Here is a 20,139-nt window from a genome sequence, read left to right on the forward strand (position 1 = left end):
GAGAATCGTATTGCAAGTTATATATGTTGAAGAGGGTTCAGCGGCGCCGTGGAGAGGAATGAACGCGCGTCTGGTAAGGCTTTATGAGCGTGTTTTTGATATTGTAAGCATTGTTTTGAAACGTGATAGCACAGCTAGCAATCTGATACACTGTTTATTGACAGAAAAGTACAGTACATTATGCATTTCAGTGAATATACAGTAAATATACATGGATTATTACAGTGCTGTGTGGATGAACTGATATGTGTTTGTTTGACGCTCTGAATGTTAGAACTAGCTGCCGGATAGCAAATTTTCTCTGGACCAGGGATGATGCAATGTTGTTGTCAGGGAGATGCTCTGGATACAGGAGTGAGCTGATCGGTGAGAGGATGCTGTGAATCAGTATCCCAATACAGAATGCATATAAATGGAATTATATAAAGCTGGAGGATATGGATTCCATTTTAGATTGTGATAAACCAGATATATTTTATAATGTAGACAGTCTTGTGCATCCTGAAGTAATTAAACTGATTGTAGAATACACAGTATGTAAAATTTGGTCCAATTCGCTTGTGCCATTTTGTATATTACTACTTAGAAAAACATAAAAATGAAACATAATTCAATTAATAATCAATTAAAGTGCTTATGGCACAGAGTAAAATAGGATTGTGGGGTTAATGTGTTTTATAAAGCCTGTTTTTGCAAAGGAAACTCACAATGACACATTTAGATGCAGAAATAGACAATTTGACTCGCTTCACATACAATGTAATAACTCCTGTTTAGAAGCTGTTATTTGAAAGATTATTTTTTCTGGTACTTTGTGGCATCTAGTGGCATCAAACAAAGTAAATTGCAAAGAGCTGGACCTAATAGAACCTGAATTACAGACTTTCAAAAAAAAAATAAAAATAAAAATAAAAAAGCGCCTATGTTTTTTTTTTGTGTTTATTGTAATATTTGAAAAATATATAATGTTATTTATAAAGAATTACACTCATATTTTGTAGTTCAAAGGGTTTTCTTTACAATGAAACCATTTTTTTTCATTTCCTCCATTGTATGTGTGTAGGGTAAACATTTGAATTTGAGTATGTCAAATTTAGGCGAAAATACCAAAAACGCCCCAGAGAATAAGTGGTTAATAACAGCAATAGTCTACACCTCAATAGTTTTTCTTGTGCGATTAGTTACACAGTCAAAAGTTTGGTCAAAAAAAAAAAAATATATACATATATTATAATAATAGAGCTTTAAGCATGCTTTATGATACAAATACATTTATCCTAAAAATAACTTTCACTGAAAAAGATGCAGTTTCTCTTGTCCTTGCTCTTGACCTCAGTCAGATAAGCTGCTTTGACAGTCTCTCCAGCTTTTCAATCTCTCTAGTGACATCTAGAAAAGACATATTACTGGGTGTTAAGCCTGATTTTGAAGTATGTCTTAATATTTGTGATCATTTGAACAAGGCCATGATTCAAAATTATCACTCAAGTACTTTACTATGCATAAGATCATTTTGAAAAACAGTTTTTGTTGTTTAATTCTCTCTTACCCATCAGGGTGGTTCTGCTGGTTTGTGAAAGTGAGCGTTCCACTGATCCCTTTAGCTCATATTCAAGGGTCTTGCATATATGCACCTTTAGAAAGAAACAACAAAAATACATAGTCAATGTAGAAAAATAAGACAGTTTTGTGTCGTTTGTAAGTATCTTCAGAAAGGAGCAGCAAATGTTTAAACAATATTGAGAATTTGTGAAATACAAATACCTTTAAATCCTTAAACTGATTCAGAACTTCCATTTTTGCTTTTTTGAACATGCTGTGTTTTAACAGTTCAATTGTTTCCATTATTTTGTTCTCTCTCTTCTCCATGGCTTGTTTTCCTTTCAACTTTGCAGCTTCTGTAATAGGTAACATTTAATATTCATTTTTATTCTTTAACATAGGCAGTACAAATATATAATGACTCGGCAATAAATGCTTCCTTACGTTCATAGCCAGCAGTCATTTGATTCTGAATTGTTGTTTGGATTGATGAGTAGATTTTCTTCTTTCTATCAACAACTTCTCTTTTGAGCAATGCCTTCACTTTGGTTTCCTTATCAGGAGGTTAAAGCAGATAATAATTAATACAGATATTATTATTTTGTACTAAATATATCAGCAAGTATAAGTGCCATGGTCAGTGTTGTTGAAAATAAAATAATTCACACTTGGTATAAAACAGGATCCCATTTTGGTAGAAAAAACAACAGAGAGAGATCAGAACTGGACACAGAATTACAAGGACTGCCAACACAGCAGAAGTGAGTGACCTGTTACCCAATTGCATCTCAAACTTATAAAACAAAATAAAAACTTTTTTTATAAAGACACTGGGTCTCATTTATGAAATGAACGTACAACAGAATATTGGGCGTATGGTCGTTTCTACGCAAAACTGGGAATGTATCAATATGGACGTGAGCGGTGGCTATGATCAAATCTCACATCAGATCTCAGCTCATGTGTGCAAGCTTTTGAGTTAGCCTGTTTTTGTTCTTTTATTCAGGGCTTTAGCTTTATATTTGCAAATAGCAACATAAACAACAGACCATGAGGATTCACACATCGTCACAACACGCACCTGCAGCGCTTCTGTGAACGGGGAAAACGTACTCGGTTACTAACGTAACCTTGGTTCCCTGAGATACGGGAACGAGTACTGCGTCGCTAGATGCTGCGGGAAACTCCTTTTCTCCGATTTACTGAAGCCTTTTTTTCAATCACAGCAGTGCATCTGCACTCCCATTGTTTCAGAAATGCATCTGGGCATCTGGCTATATAAGCAGGTGCTCGGCATAGGATCACTGATTCATATCGACTGAAGCGACGACAGAGTCGTGCAGCATCATAGCACGGTTAGCTACGCAGTACTCGTTCCTGTATCTCAGGGAACCGAGGTTACGTTAGTAACCGAGTACGTTCCCTTTCGATACTTCACTTGTACTGCGTCGCTAGACGCTGCGGGAACCTATTCAATCACACCGTGCTATGGTAGATGAACGACTTATAAGTAATTGTCCAGCGCGACCAGAAGGGGGCCCTGTAGATCAACTACAATGAAGCAGGCCATAGCCAGAGACCCGGATTCTTTTCGGGGTCAAGAGGAGGCAAAGAAATGGGCTAACTCATAGAGGTCGAGCCCGGCCTTACATAATCGTTCTTAGAGCTTCACACAGCCTCGGAACTAGATAGGGCCGAGAGCGTGCCAGAAGCTAAGCCCAGACGTGGGAACTTCACGGTGTTCGAAACATAGTCAAACCCAGCAAGGATTAAATTCAGCCTTAGGGCGGGGATATGGTTCCTGGAGCGTTTTGAGCTCAGAGAGACAGTTAAGCAGAAAGGACCTGAGCCTGCAAAGCAGGAACGTTCAGGTTGTAGAACCTGACAAAGGTGGACGGCGAGGACCAGCCGGCCGCTGCACAAATTTCTGCAATGGACACACCACTGGACCATGCCCAGGATGAGGCCATGCCTCTCGTGGAATGTGCTCTGACCCCGATGGGACATTGAAGGCCCAAGGAGGAGTATGCAAGTGCTATTGCGTCAACTATCCAACGGGATAGTCTTTGCTTTGTGACTGGAAGCCCCTTGGTGCGGCCACCAAAGCATGCAAAGAGCTGCTCCGACTGCTTAAATGTAGATTTTTAACGCCCTGACAGGACAGAGCAGATTTAGCTCCTGGTCCTCCTGCAAGGGGGGAGCGCAGAGAGCGTGATTACCTGCACTCTGAATGGAGTAGAGAGCACCTTAGGTATGTAACCATGCCTAGGCTTCAGGACGACCTTGGAGTCGTTAGGCCCGAATTCAAGGCAGGAGGGGCTCACAGAGAGCGCCTGTAAATCTCCAACTCGCTTAACCGATGCCAAAGCCAATAGCAGAGCGGACTTTAGCAACAGGGATCAAATATCAGCGGATTGCAGTGGTTCAAAGGGGGGCCTTTGAGCGCCCTCAGAACCGTAGACAGATCCCACGTAGGGACCGTAGAAGGGCAAGGGGGTTCGACCTCCTAGACCCTTTCAAAAATCGAACAACAAGGTTGTTCCTGCCGACCGATATCCCATCTATAGGAGCATGAAAAGCCGCTATAGCCGCCACATAGACCTTAAGAATGGACGGGGTGCGACCCTTATCCAAAAGCTCTTGAAGGAAGGACAATATCGAAGATATGGATCTTCACTGCGGTTTGTGCACCAAGCGGTGAAGACCGACCATTTGAGGGCATAGAGGCGTCTTGTGGACGGGGCTCTAGCCTGAGAAATGGTATTTAAGACACCCTCTGGGAGGTTCATAGGCTCCCATCGAGAGGCCATAAGTGTAGGGCCCACAACTTGGGTTGGGGGTGCCATATCGTCATGTTCGCCTGAGAGAGGAGGTCCCGTCTCAGGGGAATGGGCCATGGAGCTGCCGTGAGCAGCTGAGACATCTCTGAGAACCATAGTTGGTTTCTCCAGAGCGGGGCCACTAGAAGAACCTTGTGCCTTTGTTCCCTGATTCGCCTGATAACCTGAGGGAAGGCTGGGCCAATCGTGGGCCAGCGCATCCCTTTCCTTCGAAAAATAGATTGGGCAGTGAGAGTTGTCTTCTGAGGCGAAGAGGTCGACCTCTGCCTTCCCGAAGATCTCCCATATTCTCAGAACCGTCTGGGGGTGAAGCATCCACTCGCCAGAGGGGACGTTGCTCCAAGACAGCATGTCTGCTCCCTAGTTCAGTTTGCCCGGTATGTGCGCTGCTTTTAGGGAGCACAAATGGCAATGTGCCCACTCCAGTAGGCTCTTTGCCATCCTGAAGAGGGGTGGGGAGGAAAGGCCGCCCTGGCGATTTATGTAGGATACTACCATCATGTTGTCCAATCGAACTAAGACATGGCATCCTTCTAGATGTGGTAGGAAGGACTGTAAGGCCTGCCATACTGCCAGCATTTCCAGGAAGGAAGGGACATGCCAATCGTGAAGGCGGTCGTCAGCCGCTGTATAGCCAGGACACGTTCCGGCGAGGCTACTGCTCTCATTTGGTCGAAGACAGCCCCCAGAAATGAGATTCGTTGGCTGGGAATCATTGAGCTTTTGGCGTAACAGAGCGCGAGCGCTGCCTGGGCTCAGGTCGTGCAGAGGGCTGAGTCACAGGAGGTGTAGTTTTAACTGGCTGTTGAGTCGGCGCCGGCTTGGGGCGACTGGCAGCCACAAGTGGCGTTTCAGCACCTCCAGGCTGGCCATCGACCTCCCAATGGCCTGTGCAGTCGTCTTTGTGGCGCGCAGGGCCAAATCGGTGGCGCTGCGCAGCTCTCTGAACGCTGCAGAGGGTTCTGGCCCAGACTCATCCATGCCGCGAAGGAGCTTCACCTGGTACACTTGGAGCACCGCCATAGAGTGTAACGCAGATGCAGCCTGGCCCGCCGAGGAGTAAGCACGACCAGCGAGGGCTGAAGTCGTTCGGCAGGGCTTCGAGGGATGAGCGGCCTTTGCCTTCCATCCGATGGCAGCGGGGGGGCAGAGGTGTGCAGCCACCGCTTCGTCCAGAGGAGGCAGCTTATCGTAGCCCTTCTGTGCAGCGCCGTCGACCACAGTGAAGTGGCGTTCCAGCACCACCAGGCTGGCCATCGACCTCCCAATGGCCTGTGCAGTCGTCTTTGTGGCGCGCAGGGCCAAATCGGAGGCGCTGCGCAGCTCTCTGAACGCTGCAGAGTGTTCTGGCCCAGACTCATCCATGGCGCGAAGGAGCTTCGCCTGGTACACTTGGAGCACCGCCATAGAGTGTAACGCAGACGCAGCCTGGCCCGCCGAGGTGTAAGCACGACCAGCGAGGGCTGAAGTCGTTCGGCAGGGCTTCGAGGGATGAGCGGCCTTTGCCTTCCATCCGATGGCAGCGGGGGGGCAGAGGTGTGCAGCCACCGCTTCGTCCAGAGGAGGCAGCTTATCGTAGCCCTTATGTGCAGCGCCGTTGACCGTAGTGAGGGCGGGAGAGACAGAGGAGCGTAAACGAGCTGAGTAGGGGGCGCGCCACGACTTCGTCAGCTCGTCGTGAACCTCTGGGAAGAAGGGCGCAGCTTGCTGAGGAGGGGTCTGGCGGCGTTCCCGGAAGAAACCACTCATCTAGGCGGCTGCGAGTGGGCTCTTCAGGCGAAGACCACTCCAATCCGAGCTCCTCGACGGCTTTTGATAGGACACCAATCTTTTTAAAGCCTTATTTTTTATCATGTAGAATTATTTTTAGTAATAGTCTAATCATTTATCATTTATACATTTATTCAGGGCCTGAATAAAGTGGAATGACCCAGGGAAAAAGTATTGAACACATGAAGAAAGGGAGGTGCAAAAAGGCATGGAAAGCCAATACACCAGCAGAAATCTATCAGTAATTAGAAAGCAATCCTGCCCATAGTCAGTGGAAATTAATATTAGCTGGTTTAGTCCCAACTGATGGCCTATAAAAAGGTGTCTTATTACCAATGTGTCACACAAGAAACATTTCATGATGGGTAAATGCAAAGAGCTCTCTCAAGACCTTCATAACCTTATTATTGCGAAACATACTGATGGCATTGTTTACAGAAGGATTTCTATACTTCTAAATGGTCCAATGAGCACTGTTGGGGCCATAATCTGGAAGTGGAAAGAACATAATTTCACCATAAACCGGCCATGACTAGGTACTCCTCGCAAGATTTCTGACAGAGCAGTGAAAAAAATTATCAGAAGAGTTTTCTAAGAGCCAAGGACCACTTGTGGAGATCTTCAGAAAGACCTGGAATTAGCAGGTACAATTGTTTCAAAGAAAACAATAAGTAATGCACTCAACCGCCGTAGCCTGTATGCACGCTCACCACGCAAGACTCCATTGCTGAAGAAAAAGCATGTTGAAGCCCGTTTAAAGTTTCCTGCACAACATTTAGACAAGCCTGTGAAATACTGGGAGAATATAGTCTGGGGAAGGATTTGTTACTTTTATTACACCCAAATAAACTCCCTGCATCCACTAAATTTTTTTTTGTGTGTGTTCCAAATTCAAGTGTGATAAAAGTCCTGAAGTCTCATACCATAACGATCAATGGAAAAATCAGCTCCAGGTCAAAATGACCCGAAGAGAGGATGAGTAAGTATATAAAAGGAATAGACTAAAACACTTGTTTTTGTGACACTCTTAATGCATTTTATTTGTTTTCTTTCAGTTTTAGCGTTGATAACTTGATATTTCAGCTATTCATCATCAAACTAAAATGCAGTCAACCAAATATAAAAGTTACACTGATCAATTTAAAAGGTCTGCTATAAAATCAGTGTGCAGTGCCCAAACATTTTTGCGCATGTGAAGGAAGATGTTTTACGTGGACATTGGAACACGAGTGAAGTACCTTGTTTACATAATGAATAGTTTAGCAACCAAATGTTACATGAAAAAAAAGGAAATTTTTGGATTCTTGTCAAATGAGAAAGGCTAGTGAGCCCAATGCCTTTTCAGTTTCGCTTTAAGTAAATACATTTTAGCTTGACGTTTGTATGCTGTTTATAATGAATGCTACTATAGCCTAATTTGTTTGATTTTATAGTTCAACATTTAATTTTATTTTTCATTCTTGTTCTGTTCTGAATACCGTTAAAGTTAAAAGATTTGTTGTGGAGTGAGCGGAACTAATTAGGCTATAGTGTTTATAATGTTTGTAAATGTTTAGTTATATTTACTGCTATTTAATATGCATATACATGTAAATGTAATTGTTTGCAATTATGATGATAACAGGTGTTTTTGGAATAAGATCAGTTTCTTTTTCATAAGATTACATCCTCTTTTTGGCCGGATTACGTTTCTCCATGTCGTAAACTCTAGGGGCAAGGCTTCTAAACCTTGAACTTTTAGGGGAGTGATATTCAAATGATGATTGTTTTCAGCCACCATATTTATCAACGTAAGATCATTCGTACGATGGGACTGGCGGCATAAGAAACTTTCATGAATCACACGTGAACCCTGTCATAAGTTGATTTGTGCGCTCGGATCTGCACTTGTTTCTATCTTAGATTGATATATGAGACCCATGTTGCTTGCATATTAGTAATCATTCATTGGAATAGAGTTACCTGTAGATAGATGATGTATAAATGAATGGAAGTGAAATAAAGAAACAAAGAAAGAAAGAAAGAGACTACTAACCTCTGTTTTGATGAAGTTTTCTATGTGGTATAGCATGGAAGATGGTGAGTAAGCAGTGCCACTTTGGATGATACTGAACTTATCGATTTGTTCTTGCACTGATATTCCTGTTTTGTTATTGGCATCAACACTGTAGTTATGAGGGGGGAAAAGTATAATTTAAATGACAAAAGACCAAATGGGTACTAATAGATCAGACTGTTCAGATCACCTGAATTATTGTATCAAATGCCTTGAGTTTTATAATTAGTTTATATGTTGTAATTTTGTGTCAGTATTGTAATTTGTAACAAATACCACCACTCACAACAATGCTGATTATATATTTGTATACATATCTATACCAGCAGCTGATGTAGATGAGCCTATAAATTTCAATACACTGTTGACCTAACACACTAAATTTTTTTTTTTTTTTTTTCTGAACTGAAGGTATAGTGGATAGGGAATGAAAGCAGAACATACAGAAAAATTAAATTAAACTCATCAATGATGTTGTCGTGCATGTGTTTGGCCAAGCACATGTTTAGATCTAGGGGTGCATCCCAGTTCTTTGGCCAAAAGTATCCTTTGTTCTTATACAATGCTTGAAGGGTTTTATGGAATCCCCTTTTATCATTAGGTGCAACCTGATTCAGAAAATATCACTGTAGTTAGAAAGCCCACAAAATGGCTTTTCAAACATTTTCAACATTTCACACACAACAGAATCATACTTACAGATGCAATCATGGAATTTTTGGTGTCAACACACAATTTCACTGATTTCTCCACTCCTTTTGAGAGACATTGATCCAAAATCTTATAAAGTGAGTTAAACAGACAATCCAACTCCTCCAGTGCCTTTACTAGGTTCTCCTCCAAATCTTTATGGACTACAGCTTTTATGTCCGCCTAAAGCACAATAAATGTAGCAGTAAATTTCTGAATAAACCTATTGGCTGATTTCAGAAGACATCTGTAAGTGAAATATCAGTAATACTGACTCATACCATTTTTTCATCTGTATCTAGTTGGACACTTTGAATGAAGGACAAAATTCCCTTTGCTTCATTGACATAATCTCTAGTCAGTTCTCAGTTAATTCTCCTGTTGGTGTTCTTTAGAATGTCCTGCAGCTTTGGGATTTCTACAGATAATTGGCAACATTTTAATATTTAAATGAGTAAGAGTAATAAGACTCATAAACAAACTTTTGTTCCAATTTTACTTGATTACCTGTTTCAATAGGTTCCAGATCTGGATTTTTATCCAAGTATGCCCTGGAGCTGACAGTGAAAACATCAGCGATGAATCTGGCTGTAGATTTCTAAATAAGAATAAGAATAAAAAATAAGAATAAGAATTTGAATTAGAATTAGAATGAGAATGTTTGAGTTCTCATATATACCATGATTTCAAGATTTTCAAATGTCTTTTTCACTATTTCCTTTGTACGGTTGTTCCTATGAATTATGCACCATGTTTTCGGGTTCTGAAAAAAAAGGGGGGGGGGGGGGTAAGGAAAACAGCAACTGCTGGATTTAAGTCAAACTTTTAGCCTTTTAAAGTGCTTTAAAATTAACTTTAGAAATTTACATATTTTAAAATGCAGGATTTAGATTTTCATCAAAATAATTAATAAATGGCAGACAACAAATGCCTCACTGAAGTTTTTGAAGAAGAAATTTGGTCTCCAGAGTGGCATCCAGATCTAAAATAGATAAATAAAATTCATTAAATAATTGAAAAAAAAAAAGTAAAAAGTAAAAACAATACTTCGAATATGTTAAAGGGGTCATATGATGCCATTTCAAATTTTCCTTTCTCTTTGGAGTGTTACAAGCTGTTCGTGCATAGATAAGATCCCTAAAGTTGCAAAGACTAAAGTCGCGATACAGCGCGATACGCAATGCAATGCGTAAAAAGACAGTATAAATCATTATAATCCGTAATTATGTCCCCACTGGATGCAATAAATGCCTCATTTGTAATGGGTTTTATTGGTGTTGTCTCATCGTGCCGGGACAAGGGGCGTAACATTTCCGTCACACGCTTGAGTTATTCAGCCAATCACAATGCACTGGATAGCTGGCCAATCAGCGTACACCTCGCTTTTCAGACCGATGAGCTTTGTAAAAATCGACGCGTTTCAGAAAGGCGGGGGCATAGAGGAGCAACAATAATGTACATTATGTGGAAAATAATGTGTTTTTTTAACCTTAAACTGCATAAACACATTGCATTACACCAAATACACAACATAATGTTATTTTTAGCAACATCATATGTTAATATGTTTAATACGTTTATTATGTTGAAAGAAATGCTGTTTATTGACAAAGATCTCTTTATTCTAACCTTAGATATTCATTTTGATTAATGTCATCAGTTCTGGTACAAATGAAGTTGATGTTTTTGCACTCTCCTCTTGGTCCCAAGTCTTGGATGCAGTGTTCTAATATCCCCCAGGGGTCGCTGTCGTCAATTGCTCGACTGATATTACTTACAATCCACACAGAAGAGCACTCTCTCAGTTTCTATGGAATTAGAAATGTAAAAACTGAATAAAATATATGCATATCTGGCAAACCTGTAGTATTGCTTTAAATCACACATTTGATTTTGTTGCATTTTTATATGCATTCCACTGTTAAAGAAATACTTCACCCAAAAAAATGAAATTTCTGCCAACCAATACTATCATCCTCATGACTCAACAGAATGATTTGTTCATGAATCAGACCTCACTACTTAAGCCAAGGAGAGGCAGTTTTTTGCACAACGTTTTAGTCTGTTAAACAAAGCTGCTTAGGACTTCAGAAGACTTAGAATATAGTGCACAAGTCTTTTACAGTGTGCCTTTTGTGCCCTTTTTAAAGCTTAAAGGGATAGTTCACCCAAAAATGAAAATTCTGTCATTAATTACTCCCCCTCATGTCGTTGCAAACCCATAAGAACTTTGTTCACCTTCGGAACACAAATTAAGATATTTTTGATGAAATCCGAGAGCTTTCTGACCCTACATGGACTGCAATGTAACTACCACGTTCAAAGCCCAGAAAGGTAGTAAGGACATTCTTAAAATAGCCCATGTGACATCAGTGGTTCAATCGTAATTTTATGAAGCTATGAAGAATTGCTGAATAAAGTAATTATTTTTGTATTCTTTGCACAAAAAAAGTATTCTCGTAACTTCATAAAATTCAGGTTCAACCACTGATGTCATATGGACTATTTTAACGTCGGTAGTCCTTACTACCTTTCTGGGCGTTGAACATGGTAGTTCTGTTGCTGTCTATGCAGGGTCAGAAAGCTCTTGGATTTCATAAAAAATATCTTAATTTGTGTTCTGAAGATGAACGGTCTTACGACATGAGGGTGAGTTATTAATGACAGAATTTTCATTTTTGGGTGAACTATCCCTTTAGAAGTCTCAGTCCTCATTCATTATAACTGCATGAAAAAGAGCAGTCGATACAGTTATTCTTCAAAATCTTATTTTTGTATTTCACAGAAGAAAGAAACTCACTGGTTTGGAATGACAGGAGGATGAGGGTGAGTAAATCATGACAGAAGTTTCATATTTTTCATATTTAAATAAGTATTTTTTTTAAAAGAGTGTAGTGTTTACAGATTTCCATAGGTCATCTCTAATCTTGTTACAGTCTCCGGTCCCAGGAAGATCAACAAGCACAATGTACTCCAGGAGTTCACGACAGTCTGGAATCTTGATCGTCACACTCTTCACAAGCGGCCAGTACTGGTCACTAGAACTTGATTTACTTTGTTGTATGTAGCGTGCAACATCACTGGTAAATTCAGAGAGCTGTTCAAGTAAATAACACTGATTTAAATTTCCTTTCTTTGAACAAAATCTCAAACATATTTATATTTATCTTATTTGGGTGTTTTTAAAATTTTGATATGAAACATTTATGTGCATTTATGAATTGTTTTTCATAATTTTTGAAATTTTGCACAAAAGAATATAATAGGCTTCCATTCCCCTCAAACCTACCCCGATATAGTATCACAAAAGTTTATAACTGTGTGTAACAAGTTATAACTATGTTTTTTCTTTGCCAATGTCGATGTAAATGTTCAATAGTTTTTTTTGTAGTCATGATTTCAAGCTGACAGGAACTAGCTTTCTAAATTAAATCGATCCTGATAAATTAAACCTAACCTGAGAGAAATATTTAGTGGACTAAAAGTGTGACCAGGGGTCTCATTTATAAAACTCAACATAGATTTCATCCTAAAAGTGTACGTAGGCACAAAAGCTAGATTTTGTGTACGCTCAAAAGTTTTCAGATTTATAAAACCATGCGTACGCCAGAACCTGCGCAAAAATCCCTTTATAAATCCCAGTCATGGGAAGATTGTGCATACGTGCATCTCCATCCCGACTCCTCCCCGAAATCACCATATATGGAGCTTACAACGCCTAGTTTTACTATGCATAACCTCATCTGCATATCATTTCCATGCACGCATATTCCCATCCACGTGACACCATGTTTAATACCGTCAAAGGTACAAGACATTAAGGAAATATGAAATACGGACTATAAATGATATTTGTGCCATACACAATTTTTATTGCTAAAAATCATCCAGTATCCTTATGTTTTAGCATAAATATATCAAAATCCATAAAAACAAAACTGTTTAAAATAGTTCTCAATTTTTTTTAGAATAGAGTTGATTTCATTCTTTTCCACTGGCCAAATCGTATTTCAATTGTTTAAAAAAATTCAAATCAAATTTAATTTATGCAGCTATTTAATTATTCTAGTCTATTTAATTATTTTAGCTAGTTTTAGCCTATATTTATTGCAGTGTAAATAGAATTGACTCTGCGCATCACTGACAAAGTAGCCTATTTTAAAAGGAAACATGCAAATTAACATTTTCTTCAAGTTGTATCCCTCAAATACAGTGGTATTCTTCAAAAAAGTTGTGGAGATGCCTTCGCACGGCATCAACACATGCAGCTGTGGTTGTACAGTAAGCTATCATTGGAGTTATTCAAACCGGACAATGGACCGTTCGACCACTGAATCCAGCAGTGTCTGCCATCGAAGTAAGTGCGCATCATTGATCTCACTAAAAATATTTTCTCACAACTTGAGATCTGCAGTTTAGTTTAAAGATGAATTATTGTGCACCTATAGCACTCCTCGCTGTCATTAAGACATAGCATGACAAAGGAAAAGTGATCAAGCGCATCCACTAAATAAGTCTAAATTCATATAATTTTTGTTTAACTTCTGCGTAATGACTTATGTAATTTCAGTGCTTATCTCCATTAATGAGAGTGCAATATTTAATGTAAATGTGTATATCGAAATGAAAACGGAGTTTAAAATGGTTGTTTACTTCATTACTTTTCTCAGTCCAGGAAAAAAAGAGTGCGTACGCATGGTCTAGAGCAGGGGTTTTCAACCTTTTAGGACATGCGCCCCCCCAAGTTTGTGTAATTTCAATCGCGCCCCCCCAACATCCACCCTCGTTAAGATAGTTTTGGGGGGCTAAGGTGACAGATAGGGGGGCTGAAACCCACCTAAAAAGGGTTTATAACCGCCCCTGGTATAGCGTGCGTAATTATACTGAAACATAAATATATAACCAGTTTACCTGATTCAATGTGATGGCTGAGCCTGTTTCTGAGATAACAATTTGCCAATCCATGGTTGGATTTCCGACACGGCTAATCGTAAATCATCTTACACTGTCAATAAGCGTGACCAGGGTTGCCAGGTTTTCACAACAAAACCCGCCTAATTGCTACTCAAAATGAGCTCAAAAGTACAAAACGCGGCAAGTGTTAAAGTAGCCTAATTCCGTGGGAAAACCGCGGACTTGGCAACACTGAGCGTGACTGATACTCGAGCCAACTCTGCTCTAACTGTCGACTAGCATTGGGAGTCAGATTGCCCCCTAGTGGATGGCTAAAGATTTGTTAACTCATATTCATAAATTCTCAAGAGAACGTCTCTGAATTAACTGATGCTCGCACCCCCCTTGACAGGTGAAAACCCCTGGAGTAGACTACAATGCCCTTTTAGGACATGCGCCCCCCCAAGTTTGTGTAATTTCACTCGCGCCCCCCCAACATCCACCCCCCGGTATTACTGTAGTCACACCGTATTACTTTATTAACATTAACATAAAAGCAAATATTATAAGCTTATAAATAAGCTATTAAAGCAGCGAACAATTTTTCTTTTGCTCTTTTTGATTGACATTATTTACATAAGAAATGCACGGATCCGTTATACTGATGTAGCTACATTTGATATTTTCTTTACTGTTTACATTCACTTAAAACAACCGACTGTGCTTACAAGGATACTTGTCAAGACAGCCATTGGTATTCACCTGCTGTCTGAGAAGGCTATCTGTTTGTGCACTTCAGGTGTGTGTGCGGTGCGCATAGAAACGCTCTATCACAGTGCGTGAGTACCGCATTGAGATGTCTTGGGCTTAAATGGCTTAAAATTACTTTAATGTTTAAACTGACAAGACTTAAAACACGTGAGAATGAAAAACTTTCTCGAGGAAGCAGCACTGGCCTGATCGTTAAGATAGTTTTGGGGGGCTAAGGTGACAGATAGGGGGGCTGAAACCCACCTAAAAAGGGTTTAGAACCGCCCCTGGTATAGCGTGCGTAATTATACTGAAACATAAATATATAACCAGTTTACCTGATTCAATGTGATGGCTGAGCCTGTTTCTGAGATAACAACATGCCAATCCATGGTTGGATTTCCGACACGGCTAATCGTAAATCATCTTACACTGTCAATAAGCGTGACCAGGGTTGCCAGGTTTTCACAACAAAACCCGCCTAATTGCTACTCAAAATGAGCTCAAAAGTACAAAACGCGGCAAGTGTTAAAGTAGCCTAATTCCGTGGGAAAACCGCGGACTTGGCAACACTGAGCGTGACTGATACTCGAGCCAACTCTGCTCTAACTGTCGACTAGCATTGGGAGTCAGATTGCCCCCTAGTGGATGGCTAAAGATTTGTTAACTCATATTCATAAATTCTCAAGGGAACGTATCTGAATTAACTGATGTCACCCCTTGACAGGTGCTGGCACCCCCTGGGCCCCACAGGTTGAAAACCCCTAGAGTATCCGTACGGAACGTCCATATTTACGCGAAGTTTTTTTTTTAATAAATCCCTATATGTGCGTGGAAAATTGCGTACGCAATTTCTATGCCCATTTTGTGCATACGCAACGTTTATAAATGAGACCCCAGGTGCCACGTGTCTACTCCAAAGGTATTTAGCCCTTACTTTAGTGTGTGAAATCGTTTTTTTTGTGGTAGACAAAAAGTTATCAATTTCAGCGTATTTGTGATCTTTCTTAAGTTCTTCCAGTGTTTTCTTATCTGCATCAGCTCCATACAGCGCAGTGATTCTTTCTATTACAGTTTTGGTCCTGTTGTCAGTTGAAGCAATCTCATTTTCCCATTCCTGCAAAACAAACAAAAGACGTTATTTCCTTCACAATGTGTTTATATACATACATACACACACACACACAGTACATACATATATACACACACATATATATGATATGATGAGTGTTAATAAGGAACCTCTTTAGAGATGAGTTCGATCTCTGCTGTGTAGTTGGAATGAATCAGATTGGCTTCCACCTGAGTAACAACAGATGTACAGGCACCAAAACAACCAGATGGCAGTAAATCTAATCCCAAGATTGCATTTAATAGGGAGCTTTTTCCTTGCCCAGTCTTTCCAAAGACACCAATGGTTTCCTTTCTTCTTTTGTCTTTATCCATCTCTTTATCCATCTCTGCAATGGCATCTCTATATCATGATGAAAATAAATGTAACTGAACACTACTATAGAATTATACATACAATTTACATAATGCTTCACAAGTACTTACAAAATGTTGTTTTTTTGTTCAGTTGTTGTTTGGTCTGTGCTGTTTATGTTTTGAATTTGAATTTTAACTTCTCCCATGATCTGTTTCACCATCTTCAATATGAACATATCTGTGTCAATACAGAACACAAAATCAAACACCCTGCAATAAAACAGTAAAACTCACTAATATGGAGATAAGATCTCAAAGTAAGAGTAAGATACCACCTTGCCCAAACTTCTCTTATCCTGAAGCTCCCTCTCCCCTTTCCCTCTTCTCTCACACCAGGCTCAAGTCACCAAATTTTTTAAAGCACCTGAAAGGTCACTAAGAATGTCTACTGTATATACACCATGTATGATGTATCTTGAGAATCTGTTGATTTTTCTCTTTCATGTTTGGTATCATTTTAAAAGTCTCAGTTTGATTGGTAAAATGGTCTCAATCACAGCAGTCACTTATATTATGAGAAAGACTGAAAACTTAGAAGAACTCCGTTCTGCTGTTGTGAGTGTGTCTCCCTCAGGGTCTCCAGTGATATTGTTTTCCCTTCTCCGGCCAGGTGTGACCCTTAGGTCACGGGATCCTGACCATCTTCTATTTTACAACTTAGGTCTGAAGATTTCTTTGTTCTGGTCTGGGTACTTAAAGGAAAATGGCAAAACAATCTTTAGGATTCTGTAATCAGAAAACTCAGCCACAAAGTATGTGTATGTGTGAGTCTCTGGAGATCTGCTGTCAGGTATGCATTTCATTGTATTTTCAAATTTGTCATTGTGTTAAACACACTGTGCACACAGAACACATTTTATAGTTTTTTGTGCTACTAAATGTACAAATAGAGTAGTCAAGTTTATTATTTAAAACACATGATTGCTTTACTGTTAAAGGTTGTAGATGCTATGCATTCTAGACCATGTGTCTTGTGTAAAATTGAAACAACTGTAACACTGGAGTTGTCCAGCAATTTCAAATTACATGTATGACTACTATGTTGAATTTGTTTGTCTCTTACGTGAATGAATGGACCAGTAGGCACGTCATTGGAGACCTATTGATTCCTATCTATCACTGATTTAGCAAGTTGTATGCGAAAAGTTAACTACACTTTTTGTCAAGAGCAAGCAATAGGCAGTTGACTTAAAGGAATTAGTCAACCTACACCCTCTGATTAAATCAGACTGGTGAATTTGTGACCGTGAGATCTGCGTATACGGTCAATGTAAGACAATGTGACATTTGGGTCCCTGATGAACAAATAATTGAAAATATGGGATGTCCAGAATAATCATATATCTAAATTAATACATAGCCAATATTTGTGATCAGTTCTTAATTAGAAATACAGTCTAAATTTAATGATCACTTGAAAATTGGAGTCAAATTAAATGCAAACAAATTGAGTGAACGTTGCAAAAGCGCAGGTAAAAGTCCTACACACGATACCTTCACCCATGCCATTGAATTCCGTCGTTTGGCCAATGTGTGGTCCTTTCAAGTTGAAGTATGAGAATTTGTTAAATTGTTAAACAAGATTGTTAAATTGCCACAAACATTAAAATAGAGTATATGGTTTGATCCTACCCAATATCGGTTCAATTTTGTACATGTTAATTTAATCAAATTTACAGTTTAGTCCTGCAAATCCATTAGATGTGTACACACAGACTTACAGTTTCTACTGTCAACTCAGGAGGATGGATATCATGTATGATAGTGATTTCATCCCTCTACCTAATATTAAAACGGTTAAAACTGACAGTGTTACTTCTCATCATGTTACAACCATCCCTGTTTTATTTATACCAATAATTGGAGATTAGAGATTGACATACTCAGAATTACTTGCCTGAATCTGACTGTGCACGTTTTCTTTTAGTACCTGTTAAAGAATTCATACACATCACTTTTGTACTAAATCAAAAGCACAATAATTATTGTATTGATAGAAGAAATTTCATACCTTGGCTGACCATTATGGGGTGAATGTTTTTCGCCAAAATGCCTAAAGAAAAAGAACACATCTTACATTGAGTTGTTTTTTGTTTGTTTGTTTTGGTTTTGTTTTTCAAGAATTTTCCATCATCTTTCCAAAAATATGTAATACACTAATTTAATTAGTTTTGATTAGGCCATATATGTAGGCATTTGTCATCTGATTAAAATTAATTATTTTCAACAACAGTATAAAACTTATAACTTACTTGTAAGTGACAACAATCTTCAAGGATTTCAAAATTAATGCAACAAAAAAAAAGAGCTGACCTTTGGCCCAGAGTAGCTTGTTTGTTTATTTACAGCATATAAAACTATTCACATAAATAAATTTTGGTAGTCACCAGTACATTGTCAAAACACTTCAAACAAATACATATCAAAATTTAAGATTAGAATTATGTTTAGGAGTGATTTATTATAAAATGTAAGCATTGTGGATTGTGGATTCACTCTTGTTCCAAACACTGCTTTTTGTTGTTGTTTGTTGTCTTCTCTAATTGTCATTCTTCTGTTGTGTAAAATCAATGGTAGGGATGTAAAAACGAAAATGAAAAAGTACAATCTCTCATTTTAACTGATATTACAAAATGAGTTGACTTACCATGAGAGGACATTTCTGACAGAGCAGATTGTGATGGCACAGGAGACAATGGAGATGTTTCTATTACTTGATTTTTTTGTGTGACTGGCCTGTTTACACAAAATAACATTACTAATAAATAAATATAATATGAAAGCACCAATTAGCCTATACTATGTATTATTTTATTATTATGCCTTTTAAAAGAGACAGAAGTTTTAAGATTTTTATTTCCTTTGTGCAAATCAAATAAGAGTCTATTACATACTGTTCTTTCTGCTCATTCATTGCTGCTTGCTTTTCCTTGGCCTTCTCATAAGTGCCTAAAATAAGATTTAAAAAAAATGTATATATTACACTGTTAAGAACTTTCCACTAATGGGGTTTTCTTTTTTCTTTTATTGGAATTTCTAAAATGAAATGTTGATTGAAATATTCTGAATATTAGATCATAAATGGATAATATAATAAATTGACAATATTAAAAATAAAAAAAAAAGGTATATAGGTCTACAGATCATTTATTTTTTTTAGATTTTTATTTAAATTGCAAATTGCTATATATTTGCCAATGTTTCAACTTGGCCATGGACATACATCAGCTTACCCTTGTAATACAGATGCTTTTTTAAAAATTTACAGTTGATAAATAATAGTTTTAAATCTAAATATGAGATCATGTCTCCAGCCGTGTAAGACAACTTAAACAAAAAAAGTGGTACAAATTACATGCAAGATTTAAACAGAAGTTAAAGTAGTAACTTTCACCATATTCTGCGTGAAACAGAATAGCTAATGTCACCCATGGTTTCCCTCCTGTTGAAGGCTCAAGACGGTCCTTAACTGCTTCCAAGTACTTCTCCATTGATCTGAATGGGGGCCAGTAACATTGTTTCTTGTCTTTGCTCAACCAGTTTGCTGGTGCCACCATCACCTCATCTGAGTCTTGCAGAGTAACAACTGCATACATGGTCATCCTGCAATAAATAAGTAAATATAAGCAAGCAAGCAAATGAATGAATGAAAAGCAGTACAACATTTGCCATCTGAACAAAGAAAATCTGAATACATATAATATATATATATATATATATATATATATATATATATATCTTTTCTGTTTTTACTTTTCATTAACTGAACAGGGTACCTTCTTTCACAGTATTACAGTGTGACAAGTTAAACCTGAAGGACAGCATTTGCATTACAAACACAATCAAACCAATTTAGTCTGAGTTTTTTCGGTTTCTTAAATGTAAGAAACCGAACCAGACTGGATGATGGTAAGATCTGATCTCTGTGTGGAGCACTGGCTGTTGTCAGAGTCCTTGTGCATACAAAGTGCAACATTCACATGTAGGTGAGACAAAAAAAAAAAAAAATCCAATACAGGAACACACCGTCACACTTCTCGGGAGGCAAGGAGCGAGGAACGAGGAAACACGGAGATAACTTCAATTCACAGTCTTTAATGATCACATGGG

General features: G+C 38.8%; 1 pseudogene; it reads right to left on the bottom strand.

The window, feature by feature from the left end:
• Positions 1–1,047: 1,047 nt before the first annotated feature.
• LOC107753513 (nuclear GTPase SLIP-GC-like) overlaps positions 1,048–20,139 on the bottom strand; it is a 34,372-nt pseudogene continuing 15,280 nt past the window's right edge.

This window comes from Sinocyclocheilus rhinocerous, unplaced genomic scaffold (assembly GCF_001515625.1).
Source record: "Sinocyclocheilus rhinocerous isolate Xijiao unplaced genomic scaffold, SAMN03320098_v1.1 scaffold1433, whole genome shotgun sequence".
In the NCBI taxonomy this organism is placed as follows: Eukaryota; Metazoa; Chordata; class Actinopteri; order Cypriniformes; family Cyprinidae; genus Sinocyclocheilus; species Sinocyclocheilus rhinocerous.